The 5,874-nt window shown below is 47.7% G+C and overlaps 1 protein-coding gene across 2 annotated transcripts in view; it reads right to left on the bottom strand.

The window, feature by feature from the left end:
- The window catches only part of UAP1 (UDP-N-acetylglucosamine pyrophosphorylase 1), a 44,919-nt gene extending 39,597 nt beyond the window's left edge, over positions 1-5,322 (bottom strand). The window contains exon 1 of one of the 2 annotated variants that reach the window (XM_030887728.2): positions 5,209-5,322. The gene's annotated coding sequence lies outside the window, so the exon portion shown is untranslated. The remainder of the gene's footprint in view (positions 1-5,208) is intronic. The other variant, XM_004706771.2, reaches the window with a different exon arrangement.
- Between the last annotated feature and the right edge of the window lie 552 nt (positions 5,323-5,874).

The following is a 5,874-nucleotide window of genomic DNA, read 5'->3' as shown; positions in this document are numbered from 1 at the left end:
GTGGAGGGCAAATGTTTTGAGAATGATGAGGGCAGCAAATGTACATATGTGCTTGACACAATGGATGGATGGATGGATTGTGATGAGAATTGTACGAGCCCCCAATAATATAATTTTTTTTAAATGGTGGGGAGAGACAGGTAAGCAACAAGGGTCTGAATTCGGTTGCAGAGTAAATGAGAGTAAAAGCAATAAACTTGAGTCACTGCAATGAATCATCACTGCATTGTAGCTTTTTGAATGTAAGAGACTGAGGAAAGTTGGTACCAAACAAACACAATCCACTTATCTTCTCCCACCCTAACACTAACAAAAGGCAAGCTGGTGGCAGTTTGGCTGAGCTACTTAACTTCCCTCTACTTCAGTTTCCTCGGGACCACTCCACTTGGAATGCCACTTACAAAGTCAGGACAAAAGAGCCCCCATCTGTGAGTGTCCTGTGTGTTCTTACAATCCACATCACTGACAATCTGTCAGTACAGCTCTACATGCCTTACAGGTACTATGGATGCCATTCTCAACAGAACTATAGGGATCATTTTATGGAGGAAGAAATAAAACAACAGAGATAACTTGCCCAGGTCCCATAATTAATAAAGTGATAGAACTAGGCCTTAAAGGCAATACATGTGATTCCTAAATTCAGGCTTTTAACTACCACGGTATGCTATCTTTTGGAGAAAGGGCTTTCTCCAGGAGAGTGACAGAGAGATGGAACTTTTACATACTTTATTCAGAAATACAGACACATTGATGGTTACTCAGTGGGCTAACCACAGGCCAGCAGTTCGAAATCACCAACTGTGCCAAGGTAAAAAGATGGGGCTTTCTACTCTCTTATTTAGTTTCAGAAACCCACAATAGAAAGATGAGGCTTTCTATTCTCAGAAACCCACAAGAGCAGTTCTACCCTGGTCCTATTGGGCCGCTACAGGATTGATATAAGTCGAAACTGACTTTATAGCAATAGGTTTGTTTTTCTGGGGAGCTTTGAAATTTTCTTTATATATATATGTATGTGTATATATATATAAGTCATTTTACTTGGGGGGCTCTTACAACTCTTGTTACAAACCATACATCAATTGTATCCAACATATTCATCTATATATTCCATTGTTTTCTAGACATTTACTTTCCATTGAGCCCTTGGGATCAGTTCCTGTTTTTTCTTTTCATTTATTTTTTTAAATCGTTTTATTAGGGGCTCGTACAACTCGTATCACACTCCATACATACATCAATTGTGTAAAGCACATCTGTACATTTATTGCCCTCATCATTCTCAAAACATTTGCTCTCCACTTAAGCCCCTGGCATTAGGTCCTCATTTTTCCCCTCCCTCCCCGCTCCCCGCTCCCTCATGAACCCTTGATAATTTATAAATTATTATTTTGTCATAATTTGCCGTCCAACGTCTTTTCACCCACTTTTCTGTTGGCCGTCCCCTAGGGAGGAGGTCACATGTAGATCCTTGTAATCGGTTCCCAAAATGTTCTATTCAGCTCCTTGACTTCATCTTTTCTTGCATTTGCTTTAGCTACTCTACCATTAAGTGCAAGTTTCAGAGTTTCTTCTGACATCCACTTTGATCACTTATTTCTTTCCTATCTTTATAATGAGACCTTTCGCTCTCTTCATGAACGATGGTCTTGATGTCCTCCCACAGCTCATCTGGTCTTCTGTCATTAGTGTTTAATGTGTCAAATTTGTACTTGAGATATTTCCAAAATTCAGGTGAACTAGACTCATGGTTGTATTTTGACTCTTGGAGATTTCTTTTAATTTGCACCTCACAAATGCTATTACCCTACTTCTATAAAGTCAATTTCAACTCATCCATCACTGTCATCATCTTGATTCTGACTTATAGCAACCCTATATAATAAGGCTTTCTGAGGCTATAAATCTCTATAGGTACAGGCAGACAGTCTTATTTTTCTCCCACGGAGAAGCTTGGGGGTTGAACTGCTAGCCTTCCATTAGCAGCCCAATATTTAGTCCCTGTGGGATTTGTGCTCCAGATCATTGAGTTGCCTTGTGAACATGGATAGAGCTACTATTTGAGCTGGACGCTGAAGGATGCAAAGCGCTTTGCAAAGGATACAACAGGTAAGAGAAATGCACTCAATGGTAACAATATAAAAAACTTCCAAGAAAGTAAAAGTGTACCCAAAGAGCAAGAAATAGGATATGAGAGGCAAGTGGCTGTCAATGAGACAGAACTGTGATTAACTCTGATATTTCTGTTGTACTTATATGCACACATTATCCATAAGTGTTTCCTTTTACTGTGTCAAGATACAGTAATAGACAATTTCATATGCCATCATTGATTTATCCAGAACATGTTTAATGAGTCTTACGCTGCACACAAGGCTCTGTCTAGGTGGCAGGGACATAGCAACGTACAAAGCTACAACCTAACCACCTATATTCCATCTGGAAGTGAACATGTCAGGTAGTGAACAAGTGTGAAAATAAAGCAAGTGGGAAGACGGACTAAAGAGCAACAGAGTTGATGGCAGTTGTTTTAGACAGAGTGTTCAGGTGGGGACTCTGTAAAGGTGACATTCAAGAAAGCATCCACATTAATAAGAGGGGGCAAAACAAGTTAGTATGGGAGGAAGGAACATTCTGGGAAGAGGAAGCAGTAAGCTCAGTGATCCTGAGACAAGTAGGTACTTGGCATGTTCAAGGAACAGCAAGACAATGGTGGCAGCTGGAGCAAAGCGAGGCAGAGAATGGGTGGAAATGAGGCTGAAGACAGGAGGGACAGTCCAGTTGGGGACTTCAGGATTATAAAAGGACTCTGGAGAATGTGGCCCAAGGGACCATGATGGTCTAATTCTGAATATTAAAAGGACCTTTCTGCTGCTTGGGCGGGGGTGGGAGTGGTGGTTCACTATGATGAAACCCGAAGTGGAAAGAGGCAGTTAGGAAACTACTGCCACTATAGCCCAGCTGAGAGATGACAGTGGTTCACAGTGATGGAGAAGGTGGATTCTGAAGATGAATTCGATAATGGATTGAAGGTGGATGAGAAATAAAGAATCTTGGAAAGATGGCTCAAAGGGATAGTGCCTTTTACTAAAACAGGAAGGAGATTTGGAGATCTGATGGAAAGAGTCAACCCTTCCTGTTTGGTCAGGTTGTTTGCGATGCCTACTACATATCCCAGGGCCTATGCTGAGTAGAACGCAGGATGTCATACTCTGGAGTAGAGAGGATCATACTGGAGACAAAGATAAAATTTACATCATCATCTATGATATTAGATCAGGATCCTAGCATCACATGAAAGAGATCCCCTCAAAAGTGTAGATCAACATAAAAAGTCAGAAGAGTAAGCCTGGAACACTCATTTAGGGTATTAAATAGAATTTCTACTTATTTATATAGTATAAATATAGGTTTGAAGAGATAAAGTGTCCATTTTTATTAAAAAAATATGTTTTCATTGACAGAGAAAAGGTTTATATTAATTAAATTGTTTTCCAGGGACTGAGATCTTCCCTACAGTGTCATTTATATTACTGTATTTGGCCCAGATTTAAAGAAGCATGTTGTAGTAGAGTCATTATAAACACTGAATCCAGGCTCGAGAACCTAAAAGCTCCTGTTTCAGCTCAAGGTGAGGCCCTCCCTCCAACCCCAATGACCTTGACAATCAGATGACAGGAAAAACAGCACACCCAACTGAATGATTGTTGTTGAGTCCCTATAGAACAGAGTAGAACAGTTCCCAAGGCTGTCAAGGAGTCCAGGTGGTGTAGTGTTATTGCCTTAGGCTACTAACCTCAAGGTCAGCAGTTCAAAACCAGCATCCTGTCCACCGGAGAAATGTGAGGTTCCCTACCCCCAAAAAGAGTACCTTTCCTGGTTCCCTCCTGCTCCCTGCTTCTGCACCTATATATCCAAAAGCTCCACTGTCATCAAGCCAGACACAGAGCAACCATGAAGGACAGAGCAGAACTGCTTCCTAAGGTTTCTGAGATGGTAAATTTTTACTGGAGCAGGCAGCTTCATCTGTTCTCCTGGGGAGTGGCTGTGGCTTTGAACCTCCAACCTTGGAGGTTAGAAACCCAAATCTTAACTCTAGGGCCCAGCATCTACACTACCACCACCCACTTCCCACAAGTTGGTAAGAAAACTTCTGAGAGCTTTTGAAAAAGAGCCCTGGGGTTGAGCCATTAAACACTGGATCCTGTAAATGTTGGCAGCACAGCTTGAAGCCGTCCCAGCAAAATCAGCCAACTGACGAATAGAGGAGAAATAGACAACCGCTTTCAATTTCCTGCAAACCCTTCAGCCTATATCCAGTGAATTTCACCTAAAAGCCCAGAAATCAAAAGCACTACACATACAAGGGGGCTTCAGAAAGTTCGTGGGCAAATTCCATCACCTTTTCATTCCATTTTCCCTAGCACGTTTTGAAGCCCCCCGGTGTCGTCATAATCAGTACTGCCTGACCTCGGATTTCAAAATGCATGTACAAATAAACAGACCACAGTGTGGGGCCAAGTTTGATATCATCCTCAGGAAGCCATATGTTCAGCACATGTGTGCCCTCAGCCCCTCCAAAAGCACCCTTTGCTTGGCCAAGTGAGGAGAAACCCACAAATCTCAAGCTTCTCCCACTTAGCAGTATTCAAACAAATAAAGGGGCAACTAAATTTTGTGCCACTCTCATATGCCCCATGGGTACCACCACCCTCCGGTCCTTGTCTTACTCTCAGAGTTCTTTTCCTCATACCCTCCACCCACCTAACAGTCCCAACGATCGCTTTGTCCCGCCCGGAATGTCTCCCTCTACCCGCCCTGGAAGACCCCCTTCACCAGGCCCGGGCTTAAGAACCTCGGGGATCCTGTGCCCCGTCCAGGTGAGACTGACTTTCCCCACCCCAACAACAACGGCAATCCCCTCGGGCTCCAGGACCGCTCCCAACCTGATCCCCCCAAATCCCGACCATCTGGGGCGCCCTCTTCTCAGCCCAGCCCCACGGCAGCCGGGTCAGCGAGGGTGAGACGTGCCAGCGGGGCTCACGGTGCTGGGCGTGCGTGTGCGGGCGGGCAGCGCGGCGCTCGTCCGTGAGGCGCGTGGCCGCGTCTGCGCGCGTGGCCGTGGAGGCGCGTGGGTGGCGACACCAGCCCCGCCGGCCCTCGGCGAGCCCGCTGTTCCCCCCCAGGGAGAGCCGGCTCCCCTACCTCGGTCGGCGAGACTGCGGGCCGGCGCGGTGCGGCTCTCACGGCGTGGACCCTGTAGGGCGTCTGGACCCCGCTCTGCTTTTATACCCTCGCCGGGGGGCCGGGGCAGCGGGGCGGGCCGCGAGGAGCGCCGGCCCCCGCCACCCCGCCCCTCGGTCGCCGGGAAGGGGGGTTGCCCGCGCGGGGAGACGCGGCACAGCCCGCCGCGACACGTCAGCGCCCGGAGCGCAGGCGACGAGAGGGGGGGCGGAGCCTCCACACGTCACTCATCCTCTGGCCCAATGGGATGGACGCCCTGTCCGTAAACGGCCCCACCTCTCCCGCGCACTAGCGGAGGGCTGGGGGCGGGGGAGCGGTGAGCGCTGCGACCCAGGGAAGGGGTGAGGTCCGGACGTCAGAGAAGGTAACCCGGGCCGCAGCCTAAGCCCTCTGACGCCGCTGCGTGCCTGGACGCGGGAGGCCGGCGGGCGCGCCCCGGCTACAAACGGCCCCGGCCTAGGGCGGGGAGCCGAGCCGTCCGGGTGGCGGATCTGCGACCAGCCCCGCGGTGGGTTGGGAAAGAGCAGCATTTTCCTTGCGGACGTGCGAGACGCGTCCTCTGACCTTCAGCTGCTCATTTTGCCCGGATTTTGCCGGCTCCCTGTCGCGGATCTCTCCGTCTTTCGG

This window comes from Echinops telfairi, unplaced genomic scaffold (genome assembly GCF_000313985.2).
Source record: "Echinops telfairi isolate 266 unplaced genomic scaffold, ASM31398v2 ScPeMD7_7424;HRSCAF=8462, whole genome shotgun sequence".
NCBI classification, from domain to species: domain Eukaryota; kingdom Metazoa; phylum Chordata; class Mammalia; order Afrosoricida; family Tenrecidae; genus Echinops; species Echinops telfairi.
The sequence above is the reverse complement of the archived record's forward strand: the minus strand, read 5'-3'. Positions and strand labels throughout refer to the sequence as shown.